The sequence below is a fragment of the Sus scrofa genome, chromosome 17 (genome assembly GCF_054392235.1).
Source record: "Sus scrofa isolate SSC_HxYL_T2T_F1_AM1 chromosome 17, Sscrofa_HxYL_maternal_Yorkshire_Landrace_v2.0, whole genome shotgun sequence".
In the NCBI taxonomy this organism is placed as follows: domain Eukaryota; kingdom Metazoa; phylum Chordata; class Mammalia; order Artiodactyla; family Suidae; genus Sus; species Sus scrofa.
In genome coordinates this window covers 32,117,850-32,133,403 of record NC_139399.1, presented here as the reverse complement: position 1 = coordinate 32,133,403, position 15,554 = coordinate 32,117,850, and the positions used below count along the sequence as shown (strand labels likewise).

Sequence of the window (15,554 nt, the reverse complement as noted above, 5' to 3'; positions counted from 1 at the left end):
GTTTGTTCTAGTTCTGTGAAAAAGGACTAGAACCAACAATCATGGGTAATTTGATAGTGATTGCATTGAATCTGTAGATTGCTTTGGGTAGTATGGCCATTTTTACAATATTCATTTTTCCAACCCAGGAGCATGGAATATCTTTCCATTTTTTATATCATCTTTAATTTCCTTGACTAATGTTTTATAGTTCTTAGCATATAAGTCTTTCACCTCCTTGGTCAGATTTATTCCCAGGTATTTGACTTTTGGGGGTGCAATTTTGAAAGGTATTGTATTTTTGTATTCCTTTTCTAATATTTCATTGTTAGTATACAGAAATGTGACTGATTTCTGAATGTTAAACTTCACCTGCTACTTTGCTGAATTTGTTGATCAGTTTGAGTTTTTTTTAGGTTGAGTCCTTAGGTTTTTCTATATATAGTATCATGTTATCTGCATACAGTGACAATTTCTTCTCTTCCAATTTGGATATCTTTTATTTCTTTTGTTTGTCTGATTGCTGAGGCTAGGACTTCCAGTACTATGTTGAATAACGGTGAGAATGGGCAACCTTATCTTGTTCCAGATTTTAGTGGGAAGGATTTCAGCTTTTCTCCATTGACTATTATATCCTGCTGTGAGTTTGTTGTAAGTGGCTTTTATTATGTTAAGGTATGTTCCCTCTATACCCACTTTGTAAGAGTTTTTATCATGAATAGATGTTGGACTTTGTCAAATGCTTTCTCTGCATCTATTGAGATGATCATGTGGTTTTTGACTTTTCTTTTGTTAGTGTGGTATATGAGGTTGATTGATTTGCATATGTTGAACCAATCTTATGTACCTGGGATAAATCCCACTTGGTCGTGGTATATGATCTTTTTCATATGCTGTTGGATTTGGTTGGCTAAAATTTTATTGAGCATTTTTGCTTCTATATTAATCAAAGATATTAGCCTATAGTTTTCTTTTCTGGTAGTATCTTTGTCTGGTTTTGGTATTAGGGTGATGGTGGCATTATAGAATGTCTTTGGGAGTGTTCTTTCTTTTTCAACCTTTTGGAAATGATTAAGGAGGTTTGGTATAAATTCCTCTGTATGTTTGGTACAGTTCACCTGTGAAGCCATCTTGTCTTGGACTTTTATTTGCAGGGAGTGTTTTTATTACACACTCAATTTCATTTCTAGTGCTCAGTCTGTTCAGTTGATCTATTTCTTCTTGATTCAGTTTTGGCAGGCTGAAAGTCTCTAGAAAGTTGTTCATTTCTTCTAGGTTGTCAAATTTGTTGGCATATAATTGTTCATAGTATTCTCTTATTGCTTTTTGTATTTCTGCAGTCTCCATTGTGATTTCTCCTTTTTTATTTCTTATCTTGTTTATTTGGGTTTTTTCTCTCCTCTTTTTGGTGAGTCTAGCCAGAGGTTTGTCAATTTTGTTTACTTTTCAAAGGACCAGCTCTTAGTTTTATTGATTTTTTTCCTATTGTTTTTTGAATCTCTATTTTATTGATTTCCTCACTGATCTTTATGATTTTCTTCCTTCTGCTGACTTTAGGTTTTATTTGTTCTTCTTTGTCTAATTCATTTAGGTGTTGGATTAAGTTGTTGATTTGAGATTTTTCTTCTTTTTTGAGGATGGCCTGTAATGCTATGAATTTCCCTCTAAGCACTGCTTTTGTGGCATCCCTAAAAGGTATTTTTTAATTTCCTTCTTGATTTCTTCATTGACCCATTGGTTTTTTTAATAGCATGTTGTTTAGTCTCCATGTAGGCAGTTTTTTTCTCACTTATTTTCCTGTGGTTGATTTCTAGTTTCATGCCACTGTGGTCAGAGAAGATACTTGAAATAATTTCTATACTCTCAAATTTGTTCAGGTTAGCTTTGTGACCCAGTATGTGATTGATCCTTGACAATGTTCCATGTGCACTTGAGAAAAATATATATTCTGATTTTTTTTGGATGTAATGTTCTTAAAATGTCATTTAAGTCTAACGTTTCTATTGTGTCATTTAGGATCTCTCTGGCCTTATCAATTTTCTGTCTAGAGGATCTGTCCATTGATGTGAATGAGGTGTTAAAATCTCCTACTCTTATTGTATTCCCATCAATTTCTTCTTTTATGTCTGTTAGTATTTGTTGTATGTTTCTGGGTGCTCCTATATTAGGGGTATATATATTGATGATTGTAATATCCTCTTCTTGAATGGATCCTTTTACCATTAAATAGTGCCCTTCTTTGTCTTTTTTATGGCCTTCATTTTAAAGTCTATTTTGTCTGATATGAATATTGCAACTCCTGCTTTCTTGCCTTGTCCATTGGCATGAAATATATTCTCCCATCCCCTCACTTCCAATCTATATGTGTCCTTTGCCCTAAGGTGGGTCTCTTGTAGACAGCAGATTGTTGGTTTTTGCTTTTTCGTCCAATCTGCCACTCTGTGTCTTTTTATTGGAGCATTCAGTCTATTGACATTTAAGGTAATTATTGATAAATATGTATTTATTGCCATTTTAAAACTTTTTTTCCATTTGATTCTATGTTTCTCCTTTCTTCCTTTCTTTTTTTTGGTTGGATGATTTCCATTTATTTTATGCTTGTGTACTTTTCTTTTTAGTTTTTGTGAATGTAATGTTTGGTTTTGATTTGTGGTTGCCCTGTTTTTTAAGTATGTTAACCCCTTCTTGTATCTTCTTGCTTTAGCCTTATAGTCATATAGGCTCAAACACATTATTTTAAAGAAGTGTCTATATTTTCTTACTTTCCTTCCCCACATTCTATGATTTTGAATTCCTTTTTAAACATCTTTATATTTGTCCTTTTGCTGTTCTTTGTGTTTGTCATCACTATTTCAGTAGGTTTTTAATTTTTTTTCCACTCTTAGATCTGCATGATGGCTTATTTAAGTGATTGCTTTCCAACAGTGGATTCCTCATTCCTATTTCTTCTTATTTCTTTTTTTGTTTAGAGAAGCCCTTTCAGTATTTCTTTTCAAATGGGTTTAGTATTGCTGTATTCTTTTAGCATTTGTTTGTTGGAGAAATTATTTATTTCCCCTTCTATTTTAAATGATATTCTTGCTGGATAGAGTATTCTAGGCTGCAAATTTTTTTCCTTTCAGAACTTTGAATATATCTTGCCATTCTCTTCTGGTCTGTAGTGTTTCTGTAGAGAAATCAGCTCATAGCCTTATGGGGGTTCCCTTATAATTAATGCTTTGTTTTCTCTTGCTGCCTTTAACTTTTGGCATTTTTATTATAATATGTCTTGGTGTGGCCTATTTGGGTTCAACTTGTTTGGGGCCCTCTGTGCTTCCTGTATCTTGATATCACTGTGCTTTAGATTTGGAAAGTTTTCAGACATAATTTCTTCATATATATTTTTTCAATCCCCTTTTCTTTTTCTTCTCCTTCTGGAATTCCTATTATGCATAGATTGGCCCACTATATTATCCCATAGATCTCTTATATTGCTTTCATGTTTTTTTTATTTGGTTTTCTGTCTGCTGTCCTGATTGGGTGATTTCCATTATTCTATCTTTCCTCTGCCTTATTCATTATGCTCTTTAGTGACTTTAGCTCAGTTTGCATCTCTGCAAATGTATTTTATAATTTTTCCATGTTCCTCCTTTTATTTTCTAGTTCCTTTCTAAAGTAATCGGCATTATTGTTCATATCTGCTCTTAATTTCTTAATATTCAGTCTTAATTCCTTCAGTATTTTCATTATCTCCCTTTTGAACTCAGTGTCTGTCAGACTGCAGAGGTCTGTTTCATTGTTTGCTGCTTCAGGTGAATTCTCCTGTTTCTTTAACTGGGAATGGTTTCTTCTTCATCTTGCTTACGTTTTTCTTTTTCTGTGGGTTCAAGTAGTTTTGGAGGTCTATTTCTATGCAAGAGCAGCCCATTGTATTTTGTTGGGGGGTTACTATTTATTTTTGGCTTGGAAGTTTGGATATTTGCTGTCTGTTTCTTCAGTGTGAGCAGGCTGTTATCCCCAGGGTGCTAAATATGTTTCCAGGGAGAAGGAAGCAATGGGTAGGGCTAGCATTCAGTGCCTGGTTGCTGGGCTCTTAACAGCGTCAAGGACCTGCAGGAAGGTAGTGCAGGCTACTCCTAGATGCAGGGCCCTGGGGAAGTGGTAGTAAGCCTTATGCACATTTACAAGGTGCCCAGATCATTTGGCAGTGGCATCAGCAGGGTGTGTAAGTTCCCAGGGGAGTGAGAGCAACAAAAGGTAGTGTTTGATCACAATGCCCTCCTCTGAGGTGACTGGGGCCACAAGTGGTACTTGTTCAGGGACCCCTAGTGGTATTGGGCCATGCCCACCTCTGGAGTCAGTGATAACAGTGGTGGTTTGCCCCTGCCACTTGTAGACAATGCAAGAAGCACCCTGTCCCGCTTAGCCCATGCAGGACGTGCTGCATTACCTGCTCCTAGTTGCAGGGTCTTGGGAAGGGACAGTGATCAAGTATCTTGCTGCTGCCCAGAGTGTTTGGCAGTGCCACAGCAGGGTAGGTGTGTTCTCAGTGGAGTGAGAACAACAATGGCTGGTGCTTTGTTGTAGTGACTTTTTTTTTTTTTTCGAACCCCTAAGGTGACTGGGGCTGATGGTGGAGCCCACTCACAGGTCCACAGTGGTGGCAGGCCATGCCTCCTTCTGGCCTCTGAGACAACCATGGTGATCTGTCCCTGCCACCTGTAGCTCATGCAAGAGGTACCATGTTGCAGTTAGGCCCCTGCTGCCCTTAGCCCACACAAGAGATGCCTGGGCACCCAAGCCTGAGCTAGTGGCTTCTCACCATCCATAGCCTATGCCAGAGGCACCCCACCCTCTGAGAGCCTGTGTGTGTGCAGGGAAACTCCTATGGCGGTCCACCCCTCCTCCTCTCACCCTCTCCAGCAATGCCCCTTGTGTCTCTTGTGGACCCAGACCTCCTTCCAGGTTCCCTCTGCCATGGCATTCCACTCCCCAGACCATAGCACACTGCTTCTCTGCCTGTGGCACACTGCTCCTTAGCCCCTCAGGCTGTTCCTACATAGCCAAATCTAGTCCTCTCCCTGGAACTGAACTCTGGAGCCTGAGTTTCAGCCCCCGGCCCCCACCCAAGTGTCTCAGGCTGTGCCATCCAGGGAAGTGGTGCAGATGATTTGTGAGGCTCTCACTCTACTTTGCCCTCCACAGTCCAGCTGCTGTGCTTTTCTCAGCAACTTTGAGGTCCCTCCATCTTGGCTGATCTCCCTGTCAGTTAGGTGGCTTCCCAGGATGTGGGTTCCTTTTCTCTTTCCCAGATCCTTCTCAGGAATGCTAATCCCATCTTGATTCTTTTTTTATCTCTCTCTTTTTTTCTTTTGTTCTACCTAGTTATGTCAAGAGTTTATTCCCATTTTGGAGGTTTAAGTTCTTCTGCTAGTGTTCAGTAGATGTTCTGTGTGAATTGTTTTACATGTAGATGTGTTTTTTTGATGTGTTTGTGGGAGAAGGTGAGTGCGATGTCTTACTCTTCTGCCATCTTGACCTTGGTAAGAATCCGTACTCCTAACCATGGCATATGCTGCCTCCCACCAGGCACCTGTCCACCTCTGCCTCTCTTTTATTTGCCGGCATTGGTCTAGGACTGTGTGCAAAGGCAGGTCATAGGTAGGGTCCTCCAGGGAGAGCTTCCAAGATCCATTTCCAAGTGGCCTATTAGGAGGGAGAAGACAGGTGGTAGAAAGGCCACTCAGGAGAGTCTGGAATTATGGAGGTTTATATAGAGCGTGAAGCAGATATGGTCAGTTCCTTGCTCACAGTCACTTACTGCTCACCACTCCTGTGTGCCATGCTCATGGCTTCTCACTGCTGGTACCTGAAAACACTCAAGGGCTTTTGCTGGCTGCAGGAGTATGCTTGGTCTGTGTGGGGGCAGACGAGGGCAGAGGAATTTACCTAGAGCAGCTCTGAACCAATGACAAACAGCAATGGGTGGATAAATGCCTCAACTCCCTCACCCCTGGGATTCTGTGAGATGTGTTCTACATGGTCAACCAGAGGTCAGCATTGGAACTGAGCCCCCAGTTGTACACAGTGGTAACCTGCTCATCAAAGCATCCTCCACTGGCTGCCTCCATCTGTCTCACTCCCCCAATAAACCATTTACACTCAAACCTCATCTCAGAGTCTGCCAAGGGAACCCAACCTGAAAAGAGGGTCCTCAAACTGTGGAGCCAAAAGTTGGCAAGTCAGAGTGATGCTCCTGGGATAGAAAAGAGGCAATGAAAAATCAATAACTCAAATTGGGTAGTTCCGGTTGTGGCTCAGAGTGTTAAGAACCTGACATAGTGTCCGTGAGGATGCAGACTTAATCCCTGGCCTCACTCAGTGGGTTAAGGATCTGGTGTTGCCATGAGCTATGGCATAGTTCACAGATGTGGCTCAGATCCTGCATTGTAGTGGCTGTGGTATAGGCTGGCAGCTGTAGCTCCGATTTGACCCCTAATCTGGGAACTTCCATATGCCACAGGTGCGGCCATAAAAGGGGGAGAAAAAAAGAAAGAAAAAAAGGAAATGAAAACTCAAGTTGCCCCCTTGAAGAGTGGCTCTTCATCAGTGTGTGTGTGTGTGTGTGTGTGTGTGTGTGTATGAGATAAAGAGAGAGAGATTGTGGGATATAGAATGAAATATTACAAAAATGACTCTGAGGAGTTCCCGTCGTGGCGCAGTGGTTAACGAATCCAACTAGGAACCATGAGGTTGCGGGTTCGGTCCCTGCCCTTGCTCAGTGAGTTGACGATCCGGCGTTGCCGTGAGCTGTGGTGTAGGTTGCAGATGCGGCTCAGATCCCGCGTTGCTGTGGCTCTGGCATAGGCTGATGGCTACAGCTCTGATTCAACCCCTAGCCTGGGAACCTCCATATGCCGCGGGAGCGGCCCAAGAAATAGCAAAAAGACAAAAAAAAAAAAATGACTCTGGACAAAGGGATATGAGCTACAAACTAGCTAGACTTCACTACTTGTGAATTAAATAAATAACTAAACTTTAACAAGTGCCTTTCTGAAAATAAATGGCCCAACTGGCCTCACCATGGCACTGTGGTACAAGAGCACTAGCTGAAAGCACTAGCTAAAAAGGACCCTCTTTTTAGCCTATTGAAAAATGGTGTCAGGGCATTTAGGTTTCTTTACTTATTAAAGGTTTCATTCGTTTTGATAGTGAAATGGTTTTGATGTCAATTTCTAAAATGCCAGCATTGTGCATTAAGCTATTGCCATGAATAGCACTGATTTTCAACAGCTATGTTCGTTATAAATTCACTGACATAAAAAGTGCCATAGTGATGAACATGCATGTCCTGAGCTCTGAAATCATGAAAATTTAATGGCTGCACTCTCATTGCCCCGAGTCTTGTTTCCATTGTTGCTGTTCAGTTCCTGTTTAACATGCTTGAAGCATCCACAATCAAGCAGGCTGATCCTCTCAAGATGGCTTGTTTTTCATTGTGTTCAGGCCTGGGACTTGGGGCTTTGATCTTTCCTGCCTCTGCTCTGTGGACCAGGCTGTGAGTTTTATGACAAAGCCAGGAGGCAGTTGTGGGACACTGACAATATTTTATTCTGGGTCTCAAGCATGCGATGGGTTTGTTCCAAGATCAAGATTTAGGACTACCAACTCAGAAACTCCAGTAGTTTTGGTTTCTTCCAAGATGATCCTGGGGAATGGGTCCAAAGAGTAGAGAGGGAAGAGAATTGGGTCCTCAGACCCACAAGGAAATGCTAGAAAAATTTACATGCATAATGCTCTGGGTTTCTCCATGATTGCCTTTTTCAATTTTCACAGAAATCCTCCATACATATTCATTATATCTACTTTTTGGGCCACACCCACCCCATGCAGAAGTTTCTGGGCCAGGAATTGAACCCATTCCATTGCAGTGACCTGAGCCACAGCAGTGACAATGCCAGACCATTAACCCACTGAGCCACCAGGGAACCCTTCATTACATGTATTTTCACAGATGAGGAACCTCAAGGTCAGGGAGGTGAAAGTGACTCACCTGGGATCACACCAGTTGGAGTTGGGATATCATCTTGGTCCTTTGTCATTTTGTCCTATAGCAACATTCACATGTTTGCAGGCAAGTGTTGGGTTCTTCCCAAGTCACATCCTTTAGAGGAGGGTGAGACAGATGGTTATGAAAGCTTGTGGGTTCTAGGATGGGCTATGAACGGGTGAGCCTAGGCCAAAGTGTTCTGGGTCTTCTAGTCTAATGATCTTATGATAGGACAACTTTACTTCCTATGTGAGACACTTCTAAGGTCATGAATTTTTGATGATTCCATTTGAGGCCCCCACTAGAGATCCACTGGGACCTCCATCAGGTTATTCTAGCAGGGCCTGCCTTAGACTGGGCAGCTCCTGGGGGCAAGTTCCCTACATACAACTGGCCTCTACAGCCATGGAATGTAGGTTCTTTTTGGCTTACTTCCCAATATGCAGATTCCAAAGTAGACCCATAGATGCTTTCTAGGGAGGCTAACAAGGCTTGCCTTGGGGGTTTCCCACTGGCACTGGCTCTCAGTGGAGGCCACAGAAGTCCTGCATCTCCTCATTCTGCATCTTGGCAGGAGCCTACACACCCCACACATTCACCTGAAGACCTCAGCTTCAGTGATGAATAGGTTGTCTTCTGAGCATATAAGTTCTTTGAATAAAGTATAATAGTGGTCAATTTCTGGTCAGGACTGCCCTGGACAAGGGTGGATGGCTATGTTGTCTTGATGAGCTTAAGAAAAACACTTAGTCTCAGGTCTAAGTATTGCAATCTGGCCAATGAAATGACTTATTGTCTTAATGTAGCCTACAAAGACCCTTTAGAACAATGTAATAAAAATAGTTTTTGGATTCCTTGGGAGAATAGTGGATTATTTGTGGTTTCATTGTGTGTGTGTGTATCTGTCTCTTATGTATGTTTATGCACACACAAATTTGTACACACATGCATATATAGAAGTGTGTATGTATTTCCCCATAAGAGAATCTTACCTCTCTGTATGTTTCTTGTGAACTTTGGTCTACCAGGGGTCAATTTTTTTCTTTTTTGCTTTATAGGACCACACCCACAGCATGTGGAAGTTCCCAGGCTAGGGGTCAAATTGGAACTGCTGCTGCCAGCCTATGCCACAGCTACACAACATGGGATCTGAGCTGCACCTGCAAACTACACCACAGTTCATGGCAATGCCAGATCCTTAACCCACTGAGCAAGGCCAGGGATTGAACCTGCATCCTCGTGGTTCCAGGTCAGGTCTGTTAACCATTGAGCCACAAAGGGAACTCCTACCAGGTGTCAATTTGCCTGAATGTTTTCCCCACCAAAGGAGAGAGAAGAGGACATAAAAAGATCTTTTTATGTCATCCACCTGCTCCCAAGAACCAGGAGAAGCAACTTTCACAGGAGATATATGGAGACCCAGCAGTGGAAGCAAGGCTGCTGGGGTACCCAGGTGGGGAAGGATGCTGTGGATTGAGGGAGGGGTTATGTCTTTCTCTTTTTTAGAGCCATACCTGCAGGGAACAGCTTGGGCTGGGCGTCTATACCACATCCACAGTAACACCAGATCTGAGCTGCATCCGCGACCTATGCTGTGGCCCGTGGTCCTTAATCCATTGTGCGAGGCCAGGGATTGAACCCATATCCTCATAGACTCTATGTCTTAACCCGCCGAGACACAACGGGAACTCCTCCCACTTTCTCTTGAAGTTGGAATTGGCTCTGGCATGCTGGAAGGTCACAGGGAAAGCCCAGGGCCTGGAAGTTAAGGGAGGGGATCTAGAGAAAGAACAAAGGAAAAAGATACAGTCTTCAACTGGCAGATGTCTGTATCCAGGGCTTCCTCAAATTAGCTTTAAGGAAGGTCAAAGTTTTTTATTTTGTTTTTCATTCAGTAGTTAAAAACAAAAGCCAGAAAACATGGGGTGTATCATTCTTTGGGGCTTCCATGAATATTCCATTAGGCTCACTGTGGTAGGCGGAACAATGCTTTTCCCCACCCCGACCATAAAGATATCTAATAGGTAGAACCTGCCAGTGTGTTATGTCACTTGGCAACAATGAATTCAGGCTGTAAGATGGAATTCATACAGCCCATCAGCTGGCTTTAAATAGAGAAATTAGCCTAGATTACCTAAGTGGGCTCAGCCTCATCATGTGAACCTTGATGACGTAGGCAGCTTCTGGGAGCCGAGGAATAGGGAATCTCAAGAAGCGGGATCAGCCCTTGGTTTATACCCACCAAGAAAACAGGCACCTCGGTCCTGCAACTTCAAGGAACTGAATGCTGCTGACACCCCAAAGGGACTGAAAACAGATTCTTCCCTAGAGACTAGAGATTTCAGAAATAAATGGAGCTGCTGACATCTGGATTTTAGCCATGGTGAGTGCCCTGCCAGACTTCTGACCCATGGAGCTGTGAGACAATTCAGTTGTGCGGCTTTAACCCAGTAAGTTTGTGCTACTTTGTTATGGCAGCAATAGAAAACAAATATGATAAATGCAATTCTCTCCTTATCTTTAAGCGCTCTTATTTATTTATTATTGTTATTATTATTTCTTTATTTTTTTGGTCTTTTTAGGCCTGCGCCTGTGGCCTATGGAGGTTCCCAGGCTAGGGTTGAATCAGAGCTGTAGCCAATAGCCCATGCACAGCCACAGCCACAGCCACAGCCACACCAGATCCTTAGCCCACTGAACAAGACCAGGGATCCAACCTGCATCCTCATGGTTGCTAGTCAGATTCCTTTCCACTGAACCACGATGGGAACTCCAAACCCTCTTCTTTTCAGAATTGCCTCCCAATCTAAGACCACTGTCTCTATTTCTACTCTTTCATTCTGTTATAACCTTGGCATTACATTGCTCTGATGTCTTTTGCCTTTCATTCAGTATTATCTGGAAATTTGACTCTCATGTGTTCATTATTAGTTAAAATTTTTCTACCAACACGTTTTGGCAGTTTTTAATCTTATAACTCTCTTTTTTTGTTTACACCTTAAAAAACTGTTATTACTCCCTATATCGGGTTTGAAAACCATGTATAAAAGGGGCCAATAAACCTGAAAAAATGTACAATCTCAAGTAACAATAGAAATTCAAGGACAAGTAATGCCCTGTTGTTTCAACCCGTCATATGGCAAAAATTAAAAAGACGTAAAATATGTGTTAATGAGTGTGAAGGAAGCATGGGCTTTTTTTAAACTTTAATTTTATGGCTGCACCTGTGGCATGAGGAAGTTTCCAGACCAGGGACTGAACCTGAGCCACAACTGCAACTCATGCCACAACTCCCTGTGCTGGGCTGGGGATCGAACCCACACCTCTGCAGCTACCTGAGCTGCTGCAGTCAGATTCTTAACCCACTGCACCATTATGGGAACTCTGAAGCATGTACTTTTACATACCATTAGGTGAAATGTAAACCTACAGTATCTGTTGTGGAAAGGCAATAGGGCAGTATTTTCATAAATAAAAATGTGACTTCCTTCTGACCTAGAAATAAGCACAAAAATAAAGATGTCTTTTCTGGTGTTGGAGATTGTATAAAATTGGAAACCGTAATAAACGTGCATAAAAGCAGATCAGAGGAATAACACTGGGTGGAGAGGAGTGGGTGCATTCAGCCCATGCGTCCAAACACATGCGTATTGTTTTATCTGACTATGATTCCTAAAGTAATACTAGAAGGAAAGATAATTCCTAGTTTCTTTGCCAAGGGAAATCCAGGTCTCCTTTTACTTTTCAGAGTTGAAATGAAACCAGCATGCTGTCAAATCCCAAAAGTTCAAGCAGCAGGTGGATAATTTAGTCATGGAGCTGGCTGGTTAGTTATTTGGATAATTGGATTTAAGCCATCATGGATAATGCAATCCAGTTTCATTTACAAAAATGTCAGGCCCAGAGACAGATCAGAAGAAAAACATTTGGTGATGGCAGAAACGTCATTGGAGAGACTTGCTTTGTGTTATGAGCTGTCTGGAAGAACTGACCCTTTCACTATATAAGCACCTAGATTGAAAATATTTGATTAAGAACCTTGGCAATGTGGTGTGTGTCATTAATGTTACTGTTACAAAATGCATTTTGCTAACTTATTTATGAAATGTTTGATTTAGGAGCCCATTCACCCCTTGTCAAAAGCATCTGGGAATGCCTTCATTTTCAATTTGTTTACTTGAATAATAATTTGATTTGGGTTTTCCCATTTGGCAAGTTTTTTTCTGATCCCAGTAACATCTCTAACTAGACCACATGGTAGACTCCTATTGTTCTGGAAATTTGGGCTGCATTTCAAATATCAGATACAGCAAACAGCCTGCCATTTGTCAGCTTAACATGTGCTTGTTGGCTTTGAAAAGGGGCTGTTAGTAAAAAATTGCATATTTCTCCTTGGGTCTTTGGCCAGACACTTTCGTGCTTTTATGATCTTTATCTTGGTCTCAGTTGTGTCCACTGCTTGTGTCCAGAAGATTTGGGCAGGACTGATGAGGGAGCTCTACTGACATTTATATGCTTGGATCCTCCTGAAAGGAAACTCACCATTAAGAAAGGACTGTAGGAAGAGGCTTAGACAATGTGGGAGGGGAATAGACAGTGTAAATAGACATGGTGGCTGGGACTCACATTTGGTTTTTTTCAGAGAGACCCTTGGATACCTGGGATCTAGATACAAAGTCTGAGATACTGGAACACAGTAGGGGACAAGCATCCCTTCTTGGGGACCCCATTAAGGTGCGATTAACTTTGTGCCCTTTGGGCCAGATCACAGACCACTAGTACTTAGGAGCTTAATGTCAAAGAGCAGTGGGAGCTGGCAGGACAGCAGCAGTGCCCTTTGGGACTTTTGAACACCTACCACAACCCCCCTTGGGAGGCTCAGAAATACATGGAATAGATTTGCTGAAATCTGAATGCAAGCTAATTGTCATATCGACCTTATGATCTTCACCTGCACTCACATGCTGCTGCTGATGGGTTACACTTGGCCCTGGTTTTGGACTCCCTGTTGAAAAAATTCTTTTGCCCTGTTTTTTTTTTTTTTTTTACCAGCATATCATTATGGCAGAGTAGGGATGTGTACAGTAGGAACTTTGCCATGAATGTAACCATCAGATCCTGTTTGACCCATCAGAATCTGCCCAGTGGAGTGCTCATTTGGTGTCCTCAAGGTTATCTCATTATTCAATGGCATTTGCGAATTATTCTCTAGAGGCTGTAGGGAAGAGCTAAAAGTAAGTGGAAAAAATGATGACCTTTCATACAAAAGTTCCACTATATTACACCAGAACCTAGAGTCCTGTTGCCAATAGGTAGTCAACTGATGAGTTATAACTGTAGACTTGAGATGGGTTTCCAAAAGTGAATCAGTGACAGTGTATTGCTGTCACCAATTCCAGATGCCTAGAGACTTATTTTATTTTTTAATTAAACAAATTTTAAAGTATAGTAGATTTACAATGTTCCTTCAATTTCCTCTGTGCAAAGTGACCCAGCCACCCATGTACACCCATTTTTTTTTTTCATTTTCCATCAGGTTTTACCCAAGAGATTAGATACAGTTCCCTGTGCTTTTTAAATTTGCCTAAGGAATGCTCTGAATCTTGCATCCCTTTTCTACTTGTGTCCTCAGCCAAATCTACTTTTCACAATGCCTTTCTTTTTTAAAAAAAATTATTTTATCGAGGTATAATTGATTTACAATGCCATGTTAGTTTCAGTTGTACAGCACTATGATTCAGCTTTTCATATATATATATATATACACACACACACATATATACACACACACACATATACACTTTTTCAGATTATTTTCCCACATAGGTTATTATAGAACATTGAGTAGTGTTCCTTGTGCTATACAGTGGATCCTTGTTGGTTATCTATCTTTTATACATATAACAGTAGGTATATGTTAATCCCAAACTCCTAATTTATCCCTCTCCCCTTTCCCCTTTGGTAACTGTAAGTTCATTTTCTGCATCTATGGGTCTATTTCTGTTTTGTAAATATGTTCATCTCTCTCACCTTTTTAGATTGCACATATAAGTGATAGCATATGATATTTGCCTTTGTCTGGCTTACTTAGTATGATAATTTCTAGATCCATTCATGTTGTTATAAATGGGATTATTTCATTCTTTTTAAAAAATTTTTAAAATTAAATTTTTTTTCATTTCATTATTATTATTTTTAATAGTTATTTCCCCAATACAATTTTTTTTTCTACTGTACAGCATGGTGACCCAGTTACACATACATGTACACATTCTATTTTCACACATTATCATGCTCTGTCATAAGTGACTAGACATAGTTCCCAGAGCTACACAGCAGGATCTCATTGCTAATCCATTGCAAAGATACAGACTATTTCATTCTTTTTAATGGCTAAGTAATACTCCATTGTGTATGTGTGTGTGTGTTTGTATGTCCTTATCCATTCCTCTGTTGTTGGACATTTGGTTGCTTCCATATCTTGGTTATAGTAAATAGTGCTACAGTGAACAGTGGGGTGCATATATCTTTTCAAATTAAGTTTTTCTCCAGTTAGATGCCCAGGAGTGTGATTGCAGGATCATATGGTATCTCTATTTTTAGTTTTTTTTAAGGAAACTCCATACTGTTTTCCATTGTTGTTGTACCAGTTTACATTCTCACCAACAGTGTAAGAAGGTTCCTTTTTCCCCACACCCTCCCTAGCATTTATTTTTGTAAACTTTTTGACGATGGTCATTCTGACCAGAGTGAAGTGATGCACTTCTTTTACTGTATTTGTCTTTCAACATATATTGGAACCCTGATAGTCACACAGTATCTGTCTTCACCAGTGGGGTCTCTGCAAGTGTGAGGACCAGGGGCATCTTCAATCGCAGAGGGGCTATAGCCTGGGGCTCTTTGAGAACTACAAGCTGACTCTAAAGTCCTCAGAAACCTACATTCCTTACCTTAAGTAATTACCAAAGCTCTCAGCATGCTTCAATTGTTCTATGGGTGGAGATAGACTATTACTTATTCTTGGGAAACACAGCCTTAGATGAGTCCCTGATTACAAAATAATTAACTGACCTTGTCTTTGGTCTTCCTATCTGGAGAATGCAGAAGACTAATTGCTCCTTCCAGAGTTTTTGTATGTGATGCTTAAATAAGATCAAAGATACAGGACTCCAAGACCTCTCATGTTGGACCACTTGGTGTCCATAGGAACCACTGATCCAAACATGCTGGTTCTCAGGGTAAATGGGAAAGGGAGCCTGATCATTCACCCTGTAGGGGGCACATTTAATTTTAAGCACATGGGTGATATTGATAACAAGTTGCATTTCCATTATGATCCAGATCTAAAATCTTTGTGGAGGAAGAGATATTAGAACCACAGACTCTGCCCTCTGGTGAGGATGAGGGATACCTGCCAGCTAAATCAGGCCTTAGACCACTGTTAACTACCTGAGCTGCACCTTGGCATTAATTGCCCAGGTGCTTTCACATATTTTTGATGCCAGGCCACCCTCCAGGCCAATTCCATTGGCACCTGTGGGGTGGG

General features: G+C 41.2%; 1 protein-coding gene across 1 annotated transcript in view; it reads left to right on the top strand.

The window, feature by feature from the left end:
* LOC102160165 (uncharacterized) overlaps positions 1 to 15,554 on the top strand; it is a 73,082-nt gene that overhangs the window by 49,480 nt on the left and 8,048 nt on the right. The window lies entirely within an intron of this gene.